Source organism: Vombatus ursinus, unplaced genomic scaffold (assembly GCF_900497805.2).
Source record: "Vombatus ursinus unplaced genomic scaffold, bare-nosed wombat genome assembly UNPS02014841.1, whole genome shotgun sequence".
NCBI classification, from domain to species: Eukaryota; Metazoa; Chordata; class Mammalia; order Diprotodontia; family Vombatidae; genus Vombatus; species Vombatus ursinus.
Genome location: NW_020954619.1, coordinates 1,989,188 through 2,014,421, shown reverse-complemented (window position 1 = coordinate 2,014,421; position 25,234 = coordinate 1,989,188). Strand labels below are relative to the sequence as shown.

At 37.2% G+C, this 25,234-nt stretch overlaps 1 pseudogene; it reads left to right on the top strand.

Annotated features, from left to right (window-relative positions):
- Positions 1 to 8,172: 8,172 nt before the first annotated feature.
- LOC114026560 lies at positions 8,173 to 19,210 on the top strand (annotated as a pseudogene).
- The last annotated feature ends 6,024 nt before the right edge of the window (positions 19,211 to 25,234 follow it).

Sequence of the window (25,234 nt, the reverse complement as noted above, 5' to 3'; positions counted from 1 at the left end):
AGCTAGTGTCTGAGGTCAGTTGCAAACTCAGGAAAGATGAGTCTTCCTGACTCCAGGTCTGGCACTCTATCCACTCTGTAAAATTTAATAGGGAAGACAATACATAAAAGGAAGCTGAAAAGTAGTGAGAGGGAGGGGAAAAGATACCTAGTATGGGGCATGACAGTGGTAGAGTTCAATCCAAGGAGTACAGCTGGTAGCAGATGAAGAATTCGTAGGGCTTCTGAACCTTGCTTAAATGGAGACGTTGGGAAGATTTTTTTTTGCTCTGCTTTCTAGCCCTCCAATCAAAGGGGCAGAGGCGATTAAGGGTACTGATTAAGTTGAATTCTGAAGCTGATGCAATTTCCTGGTGATGAGTTTTTCCTGGGGTGGAGGTGGGGCAAGGTAAGGGAGGAAGAAGGAGGATTGATGGTGGCTTTTAATTGAAAGAGTGTAAATGATGGGAATTGGAGAAGACTAACACACATGGAGATAGTGATAGGGACTGGCAGGTATAGGGAACTCCTGGATGAGGAGACTCCTTCTGCCAATTAAGGTTGGCATCTTCTCTGTAACATTTAATGTCAGAGAGCTGCTTAGGGCATCGAAAAGTTAAATGACTCACTTAGGGTCACACAGCCAGTAAGTATCAGAGGTAGGATCTGAATTCCTGACTTTGAGTCTGGTTCTCTGTTCATTATGCCACACTGCCTCTCAAAACACAAAAAACCTAGGGAAATCCTTCCCATAATTTTATATTTTAAAAAAAGTTATGCACATTCATCTTCCATCTCTTACCTTGCAGAAAGGACTAAATTAAGAAAAACAAATTCCATTCTCCTAGTGACCAAAAGTTACTTATCCAAGGACATTGAATGAGAAGTCTAGGAAAGTTTTGGTATTAATTCAAATATAAAAGTGGTTTGCGCTTATAGCCCAGGTTTGTAAGATATTGGAGCCAGAAGGGGGTCTTAGAATTCATCTGATCCTGCCTGATCATTTTACAAATGAGGCGTCAAGAAGTTAAATGACTTGTCCAAGATCACACAATAAGTTAGTGGTGTTAGTGTGGTTAATAGAAGCCAGATCTCTATACTATTAGACCAGTGTTCTTTTATATTATATTGCCTAAAAATTGGACCATAACTAGGAATTTTTGTACATTTGGTTAATACTACAAATCATAGCAAAGGGAAGAGTTGCAAAGCTCACCTTTGGTTGAGGTTGGGGACTGTAGAGCATGACCTTGGTGAGTCATAGGGCAAGGTGGTATTATACAACCTAGAAGCAGTGATGAACATCGATGTATAGCATATCTTCTCACCACATATACAATTCAATTCGACACAAGAAGCATTTATTTTCTGCTCTGCAAAACTCTGTTCTAGGCCCTTGGGATACAAAGATATAAATAAATAATTACACTCCTCCGGGGACTGAGGAAGTAACATGTGCATGGACAAGGATGTACAAAATATATACAACATAAATATTAAGCATTTGGAGAGGAGTTTGTGCTGGGGAGAACACCAAGAATTGGAAGAATCAGGAAAGGCCTTGCACAGGAAATGGTACCTAAGCTGAGTCTTACAGGAATTCCAAGAGGATGAAATGAACAGGAGGATCATTTCAAGTATAAGAGATAGCCCTTGCAAAGGCACAGACAGCACCAACGAAATGTTATGGATGGAAAACAGCCAGTAGGCCAATTTGGCTGTGAGGCAGAGTGGGTTCCCCATCATTGGATGTCTTCAAGCAAAAACTGAATGACTACTAGTTGGGTATGTTTTAGAATGAATAGTTTTGGGGGGTTGGGGTTGGTTGGGCTAGATGACCTCTGAGATCCCTCCAACTCTGAAACTCTGTCATTCTGTGATCTTTGAATCCAGCATCTAAGTAGAGTTTCTTGTTCCTTCTTGCTCAGCTTTCATTCATCTGTAGGGAATAGCCCAGTAGTAACATGATATACAGCAAATATCATGTTTTAAATAGAACCACTCCATCTCAGTGAAGGCTTCTGCAAGTAATGGAAAGCTAGCACTGAAGGGCTGTTAAACAAACAGTGTTATGTGGTGACATTATGCAGGCAATAGTTTTGAGTGTAAAAGATATTTTTCATTATATCCACATTATTAATTCCATCAGTTTAAATCTGATCAGTTCATGAGATGGCTTTGGGTTTCCTCTGCTAATAAATCTGCATAGGTTTATTGTTTCATAACAAAACCTATTTCCCTCTACAAATAACCATGAACACTGGTGTAACAAGACTTCTCAGGAAAGCACTTTAAAATTTTTTTATTGGCATCTTAGGAAAATCAGATGCCAAACAAATATATGGGAATGTGAAGTTTATCTAACATAAAGAAAATCTGTTATCTTTTATGACCAGTTTCATAAAATTCCACTATCAGTTTAATTTACTTTAAAAATGCTTTTTATTCAATATCCCAAGTTGACTCAAATTGAATTAACATACCAGCTCATGTTTTCCACCTTGTTGAACAGAAGGAAAGACATTCCAGTGAAATGAATGTGATTCTTAGGGCAAAAGCACCCTTGCTTTCTCTGTTCATAGTTCTGGCAACTAGTTCGTGGAGTCCCATAATACCAGGGTTGGAAGGGATAAGTGAGGTCACTAGTCCCACCCTTTCCTGATTGCTAATACTTTCTACAACCATCCCTAACAAAGGATTACAAGGTCATTCACATTCTAGGCATCAAGTAGGCAAGGAAAAACTGTTTGTGAAGGAAATAAGGAAGCAGAATAATAAAAACTACAATTATCTTTGATAAATGCAATGTTTTAAAATGATGAGCATCATTAGAGGGTCTTAATGAGTAGTATCTGGGGCAGCTAGATGGTTTGGTGGAGAGAGTTCCAGGCCTCGAGTCAGGAAGACTCATCTTACTGAGTTCAAATCTGGCCTTAGACATTAGCTGTGTGACCCTGGGCAAGTCATTTAATCATGTTTGCCTCAGTTTCCTAATCAATAAAATGAGCTGGAGAAGGAAATAGCAAATCATTCCTGTTTCTTTGCCAAGAAAACCCAAAATGGGGTCGCAAAGAGTCAGACATGATTGAACAACAATGAACGGTATCAGCAAAGGGACATCCTGGTGTGGAAGCTCCTTTTAACCACATAAATAACATCCTCGTTGTGACATAATAATAGTCAATTCTTACATACTTTATCTCATTTGTGCCTGTGAGGTGCCATGAATATAGTTATAACCATTTTATAAACAGGTAGGGAACAATTCAGTGACTTACCCAGGGTCACATACTATGTATAAGAGATTGGATATGAATCTAGGTCTTCTTGACTTCAACTCTGGCGTTCTACTCACAACATAAGTAGTTATCAAAGTATAGTCCAGGATTCGTGAGGTTCTTTCAAGGGGTCTGTGAGGTTAAAATTATTTTCATAATAACACAAAAATATCTTAATTTATAATATACTAAATATCAATAGATATAGCCCACATAAGCAAAATCTCATTGAAGTGGGTCCTCAATAATTTTTGAAAGGGTAAATGGTCCTGAGACCAAAAAGCTTGACAACTACTGCATTACAGCATACTTTCTCTTAAGTGAATTTCTATCTGAATCATCCCTTGACCAGAAATAATTTGTAAACCCAAATTAAAAGCATATGGGGGGGCAGCTAGATAGCACAGTGGATAGAGCACTGGCCCTGGAGTCAAGAGGACCTGAGTTCAAATCCAGCCTCAGACACATGATACTCACTAGCTGTGTGACCCTGGCCAAGTCACTTAACCCCAATTGCCTCGCCAAAAACAAACAAACAAACAAACAAATAAGTACATGAGTGGAGAGTAAAAGAAGTTCTTTATCCATTTTTTATGCATTATATGTGGTATAGTGGGAAGAGCACTGGGCTTGGATTGAGAAGTGACATGGTATTGAATCCCAGCTCCAGTATTTATTTTACTAGCTGAATGACCGTGGATAAGCCATTTAGTCAGCAAGGTGGCATAGTAGCTAGAGCAATGTACCTGAAGGCAGGAAGACCTGAGCTCAAATCTGGCCTCACATACTATCTGTGTGACATTGGGTAAGTCAAATTACCTCTGTCTGCCTCAGTTTCCTCCACTATAAAATAAGGATAATAATAGCACTCCCTGGGTTGTAGTGAGGATAAAATGAGGCAATATTTGTAAAGTGTCTTGCAAATCTTAAAGTAGTATATAAATACTCACTGTTGTTATTAAGAAACTCTATCTGTAAAATAGAGATAATAATAATAGCCATAGTATCTACGTCACGGAGTTGTGAGGCTTAAGTGAGAAAATGCATGGGAAGTGTATAGGTGACCTTAATGTAAATAATGTAAATTTCAGCCATTATTATTATTTTGTGGTAAGGATTTAATTTTTTAAGTTAGTTTGTAGTATCCAATTTTCAGTGGTAATAGAGAAAACCATTTATAGACAATATAAGTTCTCTGGTCAGTTACATTTTTGTAGGGTATATGTGATGTAATAATGTGCTTTGCTTTGCACCATGCCCTTTTCTTTTTAGAATGATCACTTCCTAGTTTTTGGGCTTTGGCATGTAGCCAAATTGGAAAAGTCAAAATTTATGAGAGATGATTAATAGGCAATAATGTGCCTTCCATGTGCTTGAAAAATAAACACACCACGTGTCTCTCTTCATGACCTATTGAGTTACTAAAACTCCAGTTGCTTTTAGGCTTAGTAAAGTGATACTTTGTTGATCCTGGAAATTTGTAATTTAAGATGAGTCTCCTACACAGTACATGGCGGCCAAGAAGATAAAGGCTTTGAGATAATTTCCAGTTTCATCAAAATGCATATGATTCTTTTACAGGAGTCCATTTGGGATGTTTGCACAGACTCATGTTAGGAGAAGAAATAGATCTAGGGAATGTTTTTTGGAAATGTGGCACTGATAGGATCACCTGACAAATGGTTAAGTTCCTGTTGAGATGAGTCTTCTCCAAGGTGAACAAACCCTTAGTAGTTTTTCTTTTTTGAAAGGAAAGCAAACAAGGAGGTTGCTTTGAAATATAAACAGTGGTGTTATCTAGTCAGACCCTAACCCTTTTCACCTTCTGTATCACAGCACAAGGCATTACCTGCACTTACCTTCAGTGCTTGAGAAGCTCAAAAGAGGCTCCTTGTCCCTCTGCTAAGTGCCATGGATAGGCCATTTCTTGGGCTGAGGCTGAGGGGAGGCAGGCAGTCTAGAGGCTAGCCCCTCTGTAGCTTTTTTTTTTTTTTAAAGAAACCCAGAATTCAATGCTATTGCTCACTGCACCATTTTCACTTGTTTTTCAAAGATAAATGTTCCTGTTTTATACACACAAGTATACATAGACACACATGCACATACACATACTTATTATGTGTATATACACATACACACCTATGCAGGCATACCTGTTTTTAGTTATGTGACACACTTTTGTGTGGTGCTGAATGCTATAACAGCATTTCCATTTAAATCCTGACATTGGCATGTACTAGTTATATGCCCTGGGTAAGTGAGGTTGATAATACCTGTAGCACCTACCTCACAGGAATGTTTTGAGATAAATGACACATTATGGGTAAAGCACTTTATAAATCTTAAAATGCTATATAAATATTAGCTATTATTCTGATCACACACTGCCCATAAACCTCCATCTGCTCCCATTTCCTTAAGATGTGTAGGTTAGTACTTGAGTCACAGGGTTGTTGTGAGGGTCAAATGAATTAATGTACTTAAACTTTTAGAAAACTTAAGTACTATAAAATGTCAGTTATTGTTGTTATCTCATTCTCATCTTTTGTTAAATTTTTAAAAATTTGTTAATTTTTCTTAAATTTTCAGTATGGACATATACACCTCAGAAATTAACAACTACAAATCAGAGTTTGATTTGTTGTTTTGTTGACTGCCTAGATGTAAGAAAGTGATAGAGGAAATGTTAATAGTACAGATTAAGCTTGAAAGTGTGTGATGCACACATTTACCCCCAGAAAGCTGGTCGTTGAACAATTTATCAGCCCATACCTTCCTATAAGCTTGGTAGTAATTGTCAGTGGTTATGGCAGCTACACAGATGTCATTAGGAAAATTTGTGATTCCTATCCTACTCTCATCCCCACCCACCAGCAAGGAAAAAATAATTTTGATGGAGTATGGGGTTAAAAAAATTGGATACATGGTGTAGATCAGAGATGTCATACACTTGGCCTGTGGGACATATGCAGCCCACAACACTCCTTGAGCACAGGTAAACTATGTGAAATGTAATTGGGAAATGTTTAACAAAATAAATAGAAATAAAACATTATTTTGTTCTATTTTTGTTAATGTTAATGCTAATGCTAAAATGTTAATATGTGATTTTACTAAATCAATATGCACCCATAGGGGTCCTTATGTACCATTTAGTCACTCTCATTTAAATTTGACACCACTGCTTTAGAAGATCTCTAAGATCGCTTTTAGTTCTAAAATTCTAGGATACTTTTCAATTAACGAGCACTTATTAAAATGCCTACTAAATATAAGATACTGTTCTGGAGATAAAAATATAAGAATAAAGTAAAAGAAGATGATAAGTGCATGTATAAATACATGCAGAATAAACATAAAGAGAATAAAGACAACAAATACAAGGTAGTTTTTGGAATTAAAAAAAAATTTGCAGAAGGTATTTGAATTGTACCTTGAAGGAAGAGTGGCATTCTATAAAACTAAGTTAAGATTATGCTTTTTATATATGTTTGTATTTTTAAAACATAATTTTTGAGCCATTCTCATTATTGTTAATTAGCTTATATTTTGGCAATAATTATGTCAATGATTATATTGGTCAGGTAAATGTGATTTCTTTTATGTATATGATTGATATTATTGCATATAAATATTTAAGGTAGTCTTACTGAGTAAAATATATGTATATATGTTTGTGTGTGTATATATGTATTTTCTTTCTTTGCTAAAACAACAAACACAAGGCATGTAAAATTGTAAAGCTAAACTCCATGTAAGGAAAACCTTATTTCTATTTATTATAATGGGAGGAATTATGGACCACTCCTATACCTCTCACAAATTCACCCTCTTTTCACCAAATACATCCAAATAACAATCAATCACTTAAATAAGCAGAGGCAATATTGAATTCTTGAAGGCTATGCCAGAAGACCAGGATCCTTGGCAAATTCTACCAAGGTCAAAAGGTTATTTCCTACAGCTTCAGACTCTCTGCTATCAGGACCACCCCAGCTACATGATGAGTCTTTTCATCAGATGGTTGATCACTAAGGCAAAATTTCTTTGGCCTTGGCAGCCCATGAAATGGAAATGCAATCAATCAGACAACTTACAGAGGGATTAATAACGGAATTATGTTACAGGAATCATCAAATTAGCAATTAACTGAATTACCAAAATTGACTGAAGAAATGCTTAAGTAACAATCAGAACATTTGTCAAAACCTCAGGGTTTAAAATCTACTACTCAATTTGCTTTGATTATAATGGGTAATGAGCCAGCATTGATCCTATATGATGTTGTGTGTGTAGAATCTCTGGATCTGCTTAATAATAGCAATGAAATATAATGATATCCTTGAAAGAATTTTCTGAATTATTACACTAACATTAAGATGGAAGGTAGGAGTTCCTATTGATCATCTTCATTTCATCATGGACTGGTCACCTGCAATGACTGATAAGTGTGTGCACATGAAGAAAAATGAATTGTTGAATGCAATGTTGTATTAATTATGGAATTCTGGGTCCATTGGTAATTTGTGCCTCATCTAAAAAATGTTGTCTGACATAGAGTGATTGCCCTCATTCTCCATCTTCTAGGGAGTCATCGAATTATACATTTAGAGGTGACCTTCTTATATGAACATGATTTTGTCTCTCACAATGCATTTGAACTCTCACAGAGAGAAAACTTTGCCATACTCTAACAGCACTTTTTAAACTGTGGCTGGTGACCCTATATGGCAACATTTGGCAACAGTAAAAAGTTTCTCAATGCACAATGACCAAAAATTAATTTAATTAATTTAATAAAAATAATAAAAATTAATTTAAAATCAAATGCATAATGAATCCTAGGTGTTTCTGGCATTGCTTGTCCATGTTGCATGGGGGCAACTTCACTGCAGCCTTGGTTGTAAACGCAAAGCATGAACACTTTGTACTGCGCACACCCTCAGGCCGCTCAACGCCCTCAGGCCACGCAAAGCCAAGAAATGCTGTCCAAGGGTCTCCAGAGGAAAAGTTTAAGAAGCCCTGCTCTAACTCAGCATCAGGTTTGTGAATTTAAAAAAAAAATTAATCTTGTTCCAATATAATTGTATTGCAGTACAATTGGTTTCCTTTGTAATCTTGTTTATTTTATTTTATCTATTTAAAAACATGATTCTGAGAAGGGGCCTAAAGGCTATACCATTCTGTGAAAGGGATCTGTGACTCAATAAAAGGTTAATAACTCCTACTCAAACCCTTAAATCTCCTTGTTCTGTACGTTTCTACTTCTTCGCTTACTATAGCTAGAGAAGACTTAGCACATAACTTTGTTTATATTAATCCTGAATATACTTAGAAATGCATTTAAGTAAGCACCTTAGCATTTTTTCCCAGGCTAGGTAATCTCAATGCTACTAGTTTTTTTTTTTTCCTCAAAGGCATTAATCAAATTTGTCATCTTTCCTTAATCTCCAGAGCCTCATACAAAGTGAAGTACTCTGTAAGGAGCTGCCTACCACTGAGCATAGTTAGAAGATTACATTTTGTTTCCTTTTTACAATGTTCCTGCTAGTATAACTAAGTATCATTAGATGGTAAATGTGATTTGAAACCATGACTTCAAACACTATTGAATTAGGGTGTATTATGCAATTGATTATACTTTCCAAGGCTATGTGTTATTTGGTAAATACCAGGAAATTCTTGAATTTTTAAAAAAAAATCAGCAGTATGTTTTCCAGCAACACCACTTGAAAACAAAATCCATGAATTCACATTAAGAAATTAATCAAATCTTGATCTTTCTCTTTATAGGCAGATTTGTCTTAAGTTGTTTCCAAATGAATTGTATGGATTTCTATCAAATGGTTTGGAAAAAAAAATTGAGTCATATGGAAAACCTACTCTTCCCCTCCAATAACTAGATTTTCAATGACATTTTTATGCCCTTTTCATTCCTTAGGACTTTTATACTCTTTGAGATATCTTGAAAATTCATCCTTGAATTACTTTAAAGTTATGAAATTTCTAGTATATGTTTTTGCTGCATATATTTAATCAGTTTTAAACTCATTTCTTGACTGTGTCTTTTTATTGCTGCTGATCCTTCTTTACATGATAAGTCCACTGTAGTCACAGATGATAATAAATTACCATAAAAATGTCAGAAGATCTGGTCTATTTTATGCTTCTTTGTTGTTTCTCTTGTTTCATTTATTAATGCTCTTGGATGATCAAACTTAGCTGCATCTTTTACCAATCTCTCTGTAAGCTCATATCCTCCATAACTGTTTTGAGTTGTTTTATTAAAATGATCCACTGAGTACTAGCATCAAATATAGAATAAAACAGAGAGAAATAGTACTACCCAAGGTGCTTACTGGTGTCATGGAATATATCCTATGCACAGTATAAACAAAGATTTCCTATTGGTGGTGAGGTTCTCCAAGTGTTCTTTCCTGTTCATAAATCATATTGCACTGAGCCCTGGGAAACTATAGATTCCTCGTAGTGAAATTCAAAATTTAAAAGATTAGTTTGACCATTAACACTGAAAAACTAAAATGTATGAAAATGTACATTGCCCGAATTATGACATGTAGCTGGATAGAAGTTCATTGAGTTTGTTAGTTAAAAATACATGTGAAGTTGTTGTTCAGTCATTTTAGTCACGTCTGACTTTTCATGGCCCCATTTGGGGTTTTCTTGGCAAAGATACTATAGTGGTTTGTCAATTTCTTCTCCAGTTCATTTTACAGATGAGGAAACTGAGGCAAACAAGGTTAAGTGACTTGCCCAGGGTCACACAGCTGTCTGAGACCAGTTTTGAATTCAGGAAGATGAGTCTTCCTGACTCCAGGCCTACAGTTATCCACTGGACCACCTACCTGCCCAATATGCTCAGGTATAGATACAAGTATAGCTATTTATATCTTGGACCAATGTTTATAAAGAAAGTGAGTTAGGCACATATTTGAAGAGTAAGATGCTACTGGGTTGGATTGCATTTGGGAAACTGCATAGTGCTGTAAATGATCCTAAGTTGCTCATTGCTACAAAAGTCCACCTATTTAACAAAATGGTCATCCAGTGATTTTATATCATGGTGAATCATGAGATTCCATAATCTCAGAAAGACAAAAATTGAAAGTAACAGATAGTCGCAGAAATCAATCAACCATATAATCAACAAACATTTAATAAGTGGCTATCATATGCCAGTAATAGTTCTAGTCAAAGGATAATAAGAGATTAGATTTGGAAAGGACCTCAAAAGTCTTCTAGTTCCTGTGGTGAGTATAAATAGGTTGTGACATATTTTCAAAGAAGGTTTGTGTGGGAGACATCATCTAGAACATGTATGACCAGAAAAGGATATGGGAGGGTTATATAGCCAGAATGAGAGAATAGATATATATGTTTGAAATATTGAATGATCAGATAAAGGCTTCTTGGAATTTTTGCATCTTCTATGGAAGATTTATTGAAGGGTTTGAATATGAATTGTATTCATAGGATGAATCAGTGTGCAGGTGTCATGATAAACACAGGGAGAAAAAACACCCAGATTAATGAGATCAGAGACCCATCAAATCATTAAATTCAACAAGACTTTTATCTGATATCATATAAATTTCCCATATTTTTTCGAAATTAAAAGCAAAAAAAAAAACCAAAAACAAACCCCAAAACAATTGGGCAATGCTTCACCTTTGTACAGAAAGCACACAATGGAGATCATCAAAGCTCTTGAATATTCTCATTATGCCATTTAGGTAAGACCACCACCAAAATCAAACCTCATATTTATCTAGAAACTTAAAGTTTGCAAAGTACTTGATGTACATTATCATTTGATTCATTATCACGGCAGCTAGTGGTACAGTATGAATGAGCTCTGGACTCGAAATCAGGAAGACCTGGGTTCAAATCTGGTCTTGGACATTTATTAGCGATGTGGCCTGGGCAAGTCACTTAAACTCTTTACCACAGTTTCCTCATATGTAAAATATAGCACCTATCTCCCAAGGCTATTGGTAGGAACAAATGAGATAATATTTGTAAAGCACTTTATAAATGCTTTATAAAATTTGTAAAGTACTTTGTAAAGCTCTATATAAATGCTAGATATTAGCTATTATTCTAATTTTTAAATCTTAGAACAATTTTTAGTCATTTAATTAAGGGGTTAATGCATGTGTCTTCTTTAATTTAATAATACTTGCTACCAATGGATATAATAGGATATCACATTAATGAAGCTGTATGGTTTAGCAGAAATATCACTGGATAGGCAATCAAAAGACCTGGGTTCTAGATCTGGCTTCGTCACTGTACAAAACATATCTCCCATCTGTAAAATGAAGGAATTATGAATATCAACGGTTTTGAAGGTAGAAGCTGGAGTTCACTGGGGAGCCATGGCATGACCTCATGTGAACTGTGTGTGGCATGATTAATAAAAAAGAGGGTAGGAAATGGGTTGAGTCCCACCATCCCCATGATATCCCATCGGGGGACTTTTCTGCAGAATCGCCACACCTTCCCTTCACCCATTATAGTCCTATGATCTCCTACTCAACCTCCTTCAGCAGCTTTGATAGTTTCCAACCTTCCCCCTTTTTTGAGTCATCAGCTCTCAGGGTAGCTATAATCTAATCCTTGCCCACAGCACCAGCTGCACAGGTGCCACTGGGAAAATTCTCACCTCCTACCCCAACCTCTAATCCCTAGCATACCTACCAGGAAAAAAAAAATACTGATAGCAGTGAGTGATCAGAAAAGATTGGATGCTACTGATCTTTAAGCTCCTTCCTAAGTCTAAAATTCTAGAATTCTATGAAATGTACAAGTGGATCTGTTTTCCTGGAATACAAGGCTTATCACTGAAATGGCTGACTGAACTAAGCCCCTTCCTACAACATCTGGTCTGACTTCCTTTGCTAGTCAGATAATTCTTGGCCAAACTCCAGCTCAGGTTATTACATTTTGCCTACCTAAATTCTCCTTGCATTTTCAATTGGACAAGGTGTTCTTCTTTCCTTCTCCTCATTAATCTGTCCTATGATGTCGGCTAATAAGCAACAGAATTTAAGTGGGGGGGGCTTTATCTTGTTCATCTCTGTTGTGGATTCCTTCACTTACATGTTTTGGCTAAGTTTAACTCTACCATTACAAGGAAGCACAAAGTTTGACTGCAGACATTACATAGGTTGTGAATTCCATTTTTAGAACTCTGAGGTGTTTGGCTCACCAGGCAGAAACCAAATATAAGATCGACATTGTTATTTTGTACATCTTTCAACAGTAATGACTCTGCATCATGATTAATCTCAAAAGGCAAACAGTTCTTGCCCATACTGGGCTCCAGGTGCCATGTTTATTTGAATTTGTAGATGCAAAGATCTGGAGCTGAAAGGATGACAGTGGCCAGTTTAGTCCAGCTCCCTCATTTTACAGATGAGAAATCTAAATCTGGGAGAGGTGAAATGGCTTTACCAAATGTCACACAAGTAGTAAGTGTCTTTGAGGTGGATATGCTGAGAGGCAAGGGGGCACACAGGGTTGGGCATAGCCCTGAAGACCATGAAGTGACAGTAAATGGCCCAAAGAACCTCAGATTAGACCCCAGGCTTTCCAACCACTTTCATGTACTAAAGTAACCACAACATGCAATTTTCATTTTCAGAACTGAATGATGCCAATAAAATATATTAGTCTTGCATCATCAGTTTCCCTCCTTGATCAGCAAATTTGTATTACTTTGTAATTGTTGTTGTTGTTATTGTTATTATTATTTGTATTACACTGAAATTTCAAAGGACTGGTAACTGAGTCAGGACTAGAATCTGGGTCTCCAGGCTCCCAGTCCTATGTCCTGGAATAAACTCAGAAGAGAAGGAAGTAATGCCTTTTACTTTATTTTTACAAAAGGGGCACCAATAGGCCCTTTTTGTAGTTGGTTTCATTTCTAGCTTTCTAGCACTTCAATCTTAGTGGAATGCTACTGCTTTTCCTAGGTCAGCTTCTTTGGGTCTCCAGCCATAGTAGGTCCTGCTTTGCCAATTTGTTAAACTCATGGAACAGCCCAGGAAAACAACTTGCCTGTGTCATGGGAAATGCCAGGAACAAATGTTAGTACACACACTGCATTTTGTTATCTCTTTGGGGGTTAAATTACCCCATTCAGTCTCTGCTTTTATAGACAATGGGCATAGGTCAGCAATACCAGAGTAATCCTTTTACCTTGCCCTATCTGAAGTGACATTGGAATGAAGGGAAACTTTCTGAGGGTATCAGTTTCCTGGCTAAGTTCTACAAACAACCACATAGATTCATAGCTTAGTAATTGTACTTCTACTCCAGGATAAAGAAAGCCAGCCCTACTTGTCACATTAGGGAGGAGATGAAAGAGCCCCACGGTATGTCTGGTGGAATTCTATTGTTGTGGGCTGTTTACTCGCAGCAAGTACCTGCTTCTTAAATTAAACATGAGATAGAAGAGCCAGCTATCACATTTGGAAAGCATAAACACTGATTCAAAGCCATTAAAAATTATTTAGGAAGTTGGATGGGGCTTTTGATGAGTCTAGGTGAATGCAGTCACCCCCAACATACTGTCTCGTCTCTCTTCAGCTGTCCTCTCTCCTCCTTGCCATATCTCACTTAAGGGGACTCCAGCGTCTTTGCCTTTCATTTTTCACAGTATTTACCTGGCACTATGGTGAGAGACACTTAGGTATTTGACTGAAAAAAAATAACTCAGATTACAACAAGGCTGGGATGAGAGAAAAATGAAAAAGAAGAGAAAGGGAAGGGAGGGGAAACCGGGAAGTGGAGAAACAGGTTTCACATGCAACCAATCTTGGTCAGGCTAGCGTGAATGAAGTCCAAGAGATCTGGGAGAGAGTGGGAAGAAATGACTGAATCTTCACTTTAGAGATTAAAATCAGTTCTGGATGGAAGGCAAAGCACATTTCCCCATTAATCAATTAGGATCACTACCTGTATTTTTAATTTTCTTAATGTAGTTCAGTCTGAGCAATAATAATGGCAACAACAATAATAGTGGGAATAACACAACAACAACCACCACTACCACTACCCTCTCAGGGTAAGCCATAGCTGAGTTGCTGGTCTGTTTTAGTAGAGTTTATGTAATGAAAGTTCTGTTTATGAATGGGACCATAGGTCTCTTCCAAAACCAAAACCAAAACCAAGTTAAAAGCAAACAAACCTATGTGTGCATGTGTGTGTGTGTGTATGTGTATCTATGGAGCACACATATATGTGTGTGTATATGTATATGTGTATGTGTGTGTATACATACACATGTGTGTATATACATATACACATATATGTATGTTTGTGTGTATGTGGCTTTAAGATTTACCAAGTGTTGTTTACACAATAATCCTATAAGACTGGCAGTATAGGTGTTATGTCCCCCATTTTATAGATGATGAAACTGAGACTCAAGAGGTTAAATGACTTGTCTGAGGCTACACAGGTAATAAATATCAGTGGCAGGACTTGAACTTAGGTCATGTAAGACCAGTGCTCTTCTCATTTTGCCATTTGCTAGAGGATATTTTTGTTAACTAATTACCTGGGTTTGACTAAAAGTAAATATCTGTGCTATATGAATTGCCTATTTTCAAAGAATAAGAAATAGAAAAGAACATACCCAACACTGAATATACTGAAATTTACCGTGATCTCCTTTTCCTCTGAACTATCATCTATATTCCTCTTAGACCCTGAACATGCTCAATAGTATATTATAATTATTTGTGTACATTATCATCTCTCTTACTAAATTATAGCTTCCTAAGGGCATGGCCCTCCCTAGCTAATTCATCTTTGTAACTCCCCTCATGTCTAGCCCAGGGCCAGGTAGATCATACAAATAAGTGCTCAGTGAATGAATGAAGGAATAATTCAGGATTTTGCAGTGCCCTTGGGTCATCATTCTGAACACTGTCATTATTGGTCAGTACTATCTGGTAATGTGATGTTAAGATGATGATAAGAATATAACTGTTACTTATATACAATGATGTGTTGGTAAGTCCAAGTCTTTAAACAAAACAATGTACACAGAACACACTTTTAAATTTAAACTGCATTATTAACATTTTCTCTATCACTTTTTAGAGTTTAGACCATTAACAAATCAATAAATCAAGAATTGATTTGGAGCTTTTGCCTATGAATAAAAGTGCAAATGCTCACACTGAAAATTTAACAACTGGCTCTCATGAGCCAATTGGATTTGGTGCAAGCACACCCCTAAGATACAGTATTTTAAGGTTTGCAAAATTCTTTACACATCATCTCATTTAAACTTCACAATCTCTGAAGAAAGTACTATCTCATACTTATGAGTTAATAAGATCAGAGAAATTAGTAGATTTGCCTGTGGTTGCAGAGGAAGGTTTGAACTCAGATGATTACATATCTAGAATTGCATTCACACCACCAGAACGTCATAGAAATTAGGGCTAGAAGGGAATTTAAAGGGCATTTACTTCAACATTCTCCTCTTCCAGATGGGGAAATTGGGGACCAAAGATTTACCTAAGACCCCCCCCCCCAGTGACTTATGATGATCTCCAAGGTCCCCACAATCTCTATAATTCTATAATTATGTTGCAGGTGTATGATATTGAGCTCAATTTTTTCTCATCCCAGGATATGTCCTAGGGGTTGCTTTTTAAAAATAACATATGGGTATCATCTTATTCATTTTTATAAAGATGGAATGAAGGATGTGATAAGCATCTTTGTCCCATTTTCACAAACCTCAGAAACAGTAGTGGTATAACTTTATATGTTTTAGGGAAAGGAATATGAAATTGCATAAAGATTACAGAGGGCAGCTAGGTGGTACAGTGGATAGAGAGCTGGGTCTAGAGTCAGGAAGATTCATCTTCCAGAGTTCAAATCTGGCCTCAGACACTTACTAGTTGTGTGATTCTGGTCATGCTTGACTCAATTCCTCATCTGTCAAATGAGCTAGAGAAAGAAATGGCAAACCACTCCAGTACCTCTGCCAAGAAAACCCTAAATGTGGTCATAAAGAGTCAGGCATGATTGAAAATGATGAGCATCAACTAAAAGAGATCATGGGATTTTCTTTCTTAGTCTACTAGCAGAGAGTCAAAACAGCAGACATTTGAAGTAAACCCTGGCATGCCAAATTTCAAACTAACAAAATAGATATTTTATTTTATTGTTGGTTCCTTTATTGGATGTTGTCTTTTGTGAATTTCAGGACATTTCTACTACTATTCCTTTTCTTTTTCTTTTCACATGTAAATCATGCAAAACATATTTCTATATTAGCCAAATCACAAAAAAAGCAAAAAAAAAATAAGTGAGAACATTTTACTTCAATTTATACTCAGAGTTCATCAGTTCCCTCTCTGGAAGTAGATAGTATTTTTTTTAAATCATGAGTCCTTTGGAATTGTCTTGAATCAAGCCAAGTCTTTCACAGTTCATCCTTATTACAACATTGTTGTTACTGTGCACAATGATCTCCTGGTTTTTCTCACTTCCCTTTGCATCAGTTCATAAAGATCTTGCCATGTTTTGTGTGAAATCATCCTCGTGATTTCTTTTCTTTTTTTTTTTTTAGGCAATTGGGGTTAAGTGACTTGCCCAGGGTCACACAGCTAGCAAGTGTCGAGTGTTTGGTCTGAGGTTGGATTTGAACTCAGATCCTCCTGACTTTAGGGCCAGTGCTCTATCCACTGAGCCACCTATCTGCCCCCTCTCATCATTTCTTATAGCACAACTTGTTCAGTCATTCCCCAATGGATGGACATCCTCTCAATTTCCAATTCTTTGCCACCACCACAAGAGTTGCTATATTTTTGTGCACATAGGTCCTTTTCCTTTTCCTTTGACCTTTTTGGGGTACAGAGTAGAGATATTTCTAGGTCAAAGGGTATGCATAATTTTGTAGCTCTTTGATCATAGTTCCAAATTCTTCTTCAGAATTGTTGGACTACTTTACAACTCCACCAACAGTTTTTTAGTGTACCTATTTTCCCTCATCTCCTCCTGCATTTGCCATTTCTAATAGGTGTGATTTTGGTGGTTGTATGGAAGATTGACTGGAATGGGAAGATTGACTTGGAACAGAAAGCCCAATAAGGAAGTTGTCAGGTGATGAGGTCTTGAAGTATGATAGTGGTTGTTTGAATGTAGACGGAGATGGATATGAGAGGTGTGGTAGAGTTAGAGACAACAAGATTTGGTAAAAGATTGGATATGTGGAGTGAATGAAAATGGGACATAAAGGATGATAATGAAGTTATAAACCTAAGAGAATGTAAGGATGGTGGTACCTTTGACAAAAATAGAGAATTTCAGAAGAGGGCTGCATTTGAGCATGGGGTGAAAGATAATAAGTTTTGTTTTAGACATGTTGAATTGGAAATGCTTATGGCACAGTAAGTTCTAAATATAAAATAGATGGTTGTTGACTTAGTATTAGTGCTCAGGAGTCATATTAGATGTGTAGTTCTGGCAGTAATCTCTGTAGAAATGGAACCCATGGTAGCTGATGAAGTTAACAAATGAAAGAGTATAGAAGGAAAGAGATGACAGCCCAAGACAGAGTCTTGGGAGAGACTTATGGTTAGTGTTATATGGATGATGATCCAGCAAAGAAAACTGAGGATTGGTCAGATGGGCATGAGGCGGACCAAGAGAGAGAATCAAACATGCTTTTAAAGAACTTGCTATGCCCTAAGTACTGGGGATACAAAGACAAAAATGAAAGTGTCAATCCTCAAGGATCTTATACTATAATTAGGTATGCCACATGTAAACAGATCTTCAAATAAGAGGTAATTCAAGGAGGAAGGAAGCTGTGCTCCTAACTCTCTGGACTTCTCTGCCATGTCTTCACTGCCTTCTCACCCTGGGACATCCCTCTGCCACTTTGGGTCCTTTCTACCATTCATGAGTTCCTTGAAGAGCCTCTATTTTTGAATGAGCACAAAGTAGTTATGCTTCATTCCACTCCTGTCTGGGCTTCTGACACTCCAGGCTTTGCCATCATGACTTCTTCCTCCCCACTATGTTAGCTCTTTAAAAATTTTTTTTCCTCTTTCCATTCTCTCAAGATGGTGGACAAAAAAACTCCAAAGGAAGCAAAGGAAAAGAAAAACAAAAAGGAAGAGGTGGCTAAAAAGGTGATGAAAAAGGCTCAAAAGCATTACAGTAGGATCCCAGTTCTGGCCCGAGGGATCAGTAGATACTCAGTGTGCAATCTATTCCCAGCAAGCCATGTACAAGATGAAATACACTGCACCAAAAACCTAGATTGAAAGGAAAAAGAAAAAGAAGGTGCCTGCTACTATCTCAAAGTCAGGTGGTGATGATAAGAGTGCAGGAACCTCTGTGGTAAAGATTCGCAAAATGCCTAGGTATTACCCTACTGAGGATGCGCCTAGAAAGCTGCCAAGTCATGGCAAAAAGCTCGTCAGCCAGCAAGTGAAGAGACTTCAAGCTAGCATCGCCCTGGGCACAGTTCTGATTATGCTCACTGGAAGCCACAGGGGCAAGTGCGTGATTTTCCTGAAGCAGCTGGCTAGTGGATTACTACTGGTGACTGGACCTCTGACCATCAATCATGTCCCTCTGAGAAAGACCCATCAGAAATTAGTCATTGCCATTGCCATCTCCATCAGGGCTAACCTTTCAGGTGTAAAAATTCCAAATCATCTTACTGATGGTTACTTCAAGAAGAAGAGGCTCCACAAACCTAGATGCCAAGAAGGAGAAATTTTTGACACAGAAAAAGAGAAATATGAGATTACAGAGCAGTGCAAAGCTGATCAGGAAATAGTGGATTCTCAGATCCTGCCCCAAATCAAGAAAATTCCTCAGCTCCGAGGCTTTCTGCATTCTGAATTCTCTCTCTCCAATGGAGTTTATCCCCACAAACTGGTGTTTTAAATGCCTTGCAAAGAACTCTTATTAAAATATTTGGAATAGCTGAAAAATTTTTTTGTGGGGGGAGGCAATAGAGGTTAAGTGACTTGCCAAGGGCCACGGAGTCAGATTTGAACTCAGGTCCTCCCGGCTCTTGGGCCAGTGCTCTATCCATTGCATCATTTAGCTGTCCTTTTTTTAAAAAAAAATTTGAACATCTCTTTCATGTTGTCCTCTCCCATTAAAGTGTAAGCTGCTTGATGGTGGGGATGGTGGTTCTTTTTGCTTGTATTTGTATTCCCAGCATTTAGCACAGTGCCTGGCATATAGCAAGTGCTTAATAAATGCTTACCTGCCATGAACAATTATAAGAACTAGGAAAGGATTTAAATAGGAGGTGACATTTGAAATGAACCTTGAGGAAAACTTGGGATTTCAAGGCATAAAGGTAAGAAAAAAGTACCTTTCAGGCATAGTGATGAACATATTTGAAATCACTGTGTTGACACAGAAATAGGAGATGGGATGTGGAGTCCAGTGAACAGCAAGTTTAACTGGAATTTAAGTGTGTGAAAAAGAGTAATATCAAATAAATCTGGAAAAGTAGTCTGGAGCCAGATTGTAAAGGACTTTAAATGCTAAGCTGAAGAGTTTGCATTTTATCTAGAGGCAATAGGGAGCCCCTGAAGATTTATGAGCAGAGGAATGACAGAATAAGACCTATGTTTTAGGAAGGTTATTTTGGCAGCTGTGTGGATAATGGATTGGGCAGGGATGAGTTTAGAAGCACAGAGACCATTTCAGGGAAGTATCTCAACAGTTCAGTCCGGAGGTGATGGGGGCCTAAATGAAGCTGTTATGTGTGGGGAGAAGGAAATGAAGGCGAGAAATGTGGTGGAGACAGGATCAACAGTACATGGCAACTGATTAGATAAGGAGAGTCAGCGAGAGTGGTAAGTTGAAGATGACTTGGGTGGAAAATACTGATGACAGGAAGAATGGTAATGTCTTCTACAAAAGTAGGGAAAATTGAAAAAGGAAATTTTGGGAAGGGGAGAAGGGACAGAAAGATAGTGAGTTTCATTTTGGAGTTCCAGATACCCACAGGATATCCAGGTTGAGATGTCTGGCAGGCAGTTGGTGATGACTGGCATTCAGTAAAGATATTAGGACTGGATATCTAGATTTGGGAGATTCATTTACATGAAAAATTGTTTGTGGGAAAGGTTGAGAAGAGGAATTGGAAAAAAATAGAATTGAAGTGTCAAAAAAATTGGGAAAATTGGAACACTAATGCATTGTTGGTGGAATTGTGAAATGATCCAACCATTTTGGAGAGCAATTTGGAACTAAGCCCAAAGGGCTACAAAAATGTGCATACCCTTTGACCTAGCAATAGCACTTCTAGGGCTATATCCCAAAGAGAGCATGCAAATGGGAAAAGGACCCACATGTACAAAAATATTTATAGCAGCTCTTTTTGTGGTGGCAAAGAATTGGAAATTGAGAGGATGCCCATCAATTGGGGAATGGCTGAGCAAGTTGTGGTATATGAATGTAATGGAATACTATTGTGCTATAAGAAATGATGAACAGGCTGACTTCAGAAAAACCTGGAAGGACTTTTATGGTCTGATGCTGAGTGAAGTGAGCAGAACCAGGAGAACATTGTACACAATAACAGCCATGCTGTGTGATGACTAAAATTGATAAACTTAACCCTTCCCAGCAATACAATGATCTAAGACATCTCCAAAGGCCTCGTGATGGAAAATGCTATTCATAAAGAAGACAGAACTATTGAGTTTGAATGCAGATTGAAGCATACTATTTGCTATTTTTTTCCTTCTGTTGAGTTTTGTTTCCTCTTTCTGGTGGTTCCTCCTATTGGTTTTAATTCTTACTTACAACATCACTAATGTGAAAATATGTTTAATAGGAATGTATATGTATAGCCTATATCAGATTGTGTGCCATCTTGGGGAGGGTGGTGGGGAAGGACGGGGAGAAAAATTTTACTCAAAAACATATGAAAGTGATTGTTGATAAATCAAAATTAATTAAAAAATAAAAAATATAAAAAAGAAGAGTTAACGTGATAATGTTGCTGAAATTAAAAAATAGAATTTTTTCTACTGAAATTTAAACTTCATACTTTCCAGAAACTCATCTTTTACATAAAAAAGCATATGCATCAAAGACACAGTGGATAAAGTGCCTGACCTGCAGTCAGGAAGAACTAAGGTCAATTCCAGTCTCAGACCTGCATACTAGGTTTGTGACCTTGGGCGACTCTCTTAACCTCTGTTTGCTTAGGTTTCCTCATCTACAAAATGGGGATAATAATACCTACCTCTCTGGCTTGTTGAAAGGCTCAAATAAGATAATATTTGTTCTTAGCACAGAGCTCAACACATAATAGGTACTGTATAACATAATTATAGCAACAAAAACAATAACAATTATTATTATTATTATATAGGCCTTCTGCCTTTATCTTTCTAGAATTTTCTCCTGTCTTTAGAATTATTAGAAGAGCATTGTGATAAAAAGCAAAGAGACCCAAAAAGGGTACTAAGTCTGGAATCAAAAGACCTGGGCTCGGGGCAGCTAGGTGGTGCAGTGGATAGAGCACCGACCCTGGAGTCAGGAGGACCTGAGTTCAAATCTGACCTCAAACACATAACACTCACTAGCTGTGTGACTCTGGGTAAGTCACTTAACCCCAATTGCCTCACCAAAAAACAAAACAAATAAACAAACAAAAAAAAACAAAAGACCTGGGTTCAAGCCTAGCTCTATTACTTTCTAGCTGCATGATCTCAAGTAAGTCATGACTTTTCTGAGCCTCAGTTTGTTAAATGAGGATAATCATACCCAGTTTTTTTAACTCATAAAGTTGTTGTCAGGGTCAAATCTGTATATGTAGATAAAGTACTTTATAACTGTAAAGTATCATTTGCTTATGTCCTTGTTCAGTCATTTTTTTCCAGTTGTGTCTGACTCTTTGTGACCTTATTTAGGGTTTTCTTGGCAGAGGTACTGCAGTGGTTTGCCATTTCCTTCTACAGCTCATTTTACAGATGTGGAAACTGAGGCAAAGGGGGTTAAATGACTTGCCCAGGGTCACATAGCCAGGAAGTATCTGAGGCCAGATTTGAATTCAAGAAGATGAGTCTTATATTATTCAGATCTCTTGGATAACAACACAAATTTATACAGAGCTTTAAAGTTTTGAAAACTCTATGATACATTATCTTGTTTGTTATGACCTTCTCCTTGGAAATGTAGGATTCCAGAGGAAGATCATTCCTTGGTTCAACCCTTGATTATGGAGACCATTTCACCTGCCTTGGGAATCCATCTCTGACTCTACCTAACCTTTTAAGAAAGGATATAGTAACACTTTGTGTAGATTGGGCAGACATTACAATTAGTAAAATGTAAGCTCCTTGAGGACAGAGACCATTTTTGTTTTAGTATTTGTATTACCATCATATGTCACAGTGCATAAAACTGGTTGTGCTTAATCAATCCTCATTAAATATAACTGAACACTGTACAGTAGTAGTTCAAATAATCCAGAAGAAATCAATTAAAAAAAAACAGTTAAAGTCATCAAATTGCACCATACCTTTCATCACATTATTCATTTCTTCTTGAAAGAGATTAAAAGGAGATCAAGTCTAAATTGAGGGTAGTTGTACTATAATCTTTTCCTCTGTGTGAAGACAAACTAGGCAAGCATGATGAAATTTACCATGTGAGGTCCGCATGGAGACTTCCACATCTACACATGACTGAAAGGAGTTTGAAAGGTAAGGACTGTTGATAGGGACTAGGGAACTCTTCTCATTCTTAGGTCCTTTCTACTCATTCTATTAATCCTATTTCCCAATTACTCTATATTAAATACATCAAAAGAAAGAAGGCCAAGTCAACCAACTGATCAAACTTGTCTAAATGGTCACATAAAGATATAAATGTTATTAGAGATGAAAAAGACCCTAGAGGTCCATTGGTCCAATCCCCTCCTTTTACAGGGAATTGTAGAGCAGACAAGTTAAACTGCTTGCACAAGATGAGTAAGGGCTGGACTTTGAATCTAGCTTCTCTGACTCTAAATCCAGTGTTCCATCCATAATACTTTAAGCAATTCTTTTTTCCAAAATTGTGCTTCATAAAAATGACTCACTTCATATATTTCCATGCCTATCTTTTCCTTCTTAGACTATAAATTCCTTAAGATCAGGAACTGGGTTCCAGCTCAAGCTTGTATGGCTCTAAATAATATACTTTGTGAAAATAGGTGCTTGGAAAAAAGAAAGTAGAGACAATGAAGAAAGAATTTGTTGTTTTGGTATTTTTTTAATTCTGTCTGACTCTTTATGACCCCATTTGGGGTTTTCTTGGCAGAGATACTGGAGTGGTTTGCCATTTCCTTCTCCAGTTCATTTTACAGATGAGAAACTGAGTCAAGCAAGGGTTAAGTAAGTTGCCCAGAGTCACACAGCTAGGAAGTGTCTGAGGCCAGGTTTGAACTTGGAAAGATGAGGCTTTCTGACTCTAGATATGGCACTATCTACTACACCACCTAGCTGCCTGAAGACAGGATAAGGTAAGTGAAATGAAGATTCCAGCACAATGCCCTATACATAGAAGGCATTCATTAATTCTTTTATTAAAGTAAAATTTTACCTTTTCAATTAATAAAAACCTACCTTCTCTCTCTTCCAACTTCCTCCTACCACCAACTCCTTGAAAAAGAAAGAAAATCAAAATCTTATTACAAACATGTATAAAAACAAATTCTTATCATTGGCCATGTCCAAAAATATATGTCTCAATCTGTACTCTGAGCCCATCACCATTTGGTCCATTCTAAAATCCAAAGGGCCCTGCCCTTAAGGACATCACAATCCAATGAAGGGAACAACATGGAAATAGTCACCGGAGGGAAGGCACTAGAATTAAAAGGGATTGAAATTCAGGTCTTCTTGAATCTAATGCCAGTTCATTAACCACTCTGCAATGCTACAGTGTCTCTTACTGACTCTGCTACTCAATATTTATGCAACCTTGGGCAGATCACTTAATCTTTGTAAGTTTCAGGTTCCTCAATTGTAAGATGAGTGGTTTTGGATTCAGTGATTTCTAAAGTTCCTTTCAATGCTAAATCCTATGAACCACATGGGCTTAAAGGCTCTGACTAAATCTCCAATTTCACATACCTAGAGTATCACGATGTTAGTGGGTGGTCTACTGAGAGAAGGAAGAATAAAATTATTTATTGACCCCATTGAAAACATAACTCAAGCACTCCACATTCCCATTGCCAATGAGGTCACTACCAGGTACAATTCAAGGGGTTGTTTATTATTTTTTTCTTCATACAGACAATCATCCTAGGAACTGTCTCCTTTCCTCAATTGCTCAGTGTCTTTATGTATAAAATGAAGGAGTTGGATTAAATGACCTCTGAGGTCCCTTCCAATTTTGGATTGATTATCTTTTAAGTCCCATTTTTTTCCTTTGTAAAATACTGATGCAACATCTCCCCTACCTACTTCATGAGTTATTTTGAGTAAAGTAAGAGTTGTGAAAGCACCAGTGCCATAAGGTTGAAACTGTAGGGAAGAAGGATGGCATTGGGGGAAGGAGCACTAGATTTGGAATCAGAGGGGCGCCATCCCAAGCTTTGCCATTTCCCACCTTCATGACCTTGAATAAGTTCCTCAAGATCTCCAAACTTCAATTTCTTCTTAATTGAATGAATTTGACTAGAAATACTCCTTCTGAATCTAAATTTTCTGACAATGTAAAAGTACTCTAGAAATATATGGTATTTCTGTTCTAAGATAAGATCAGTTTACCTGGCTATAGAGCTTAGAAAATTTGAAACATATGCAACCAGAAGGCCAAATGATATAATAGATAAGAAACTTGATTATATTGGAAGTAAAGGAATCTATGGGTTTTTTCCAGGTCTGCTACCTACTAAGTCGGTGGCAGTGAGAAGGATTGTTTTCTGTTTGTGTTTGTGTTTGT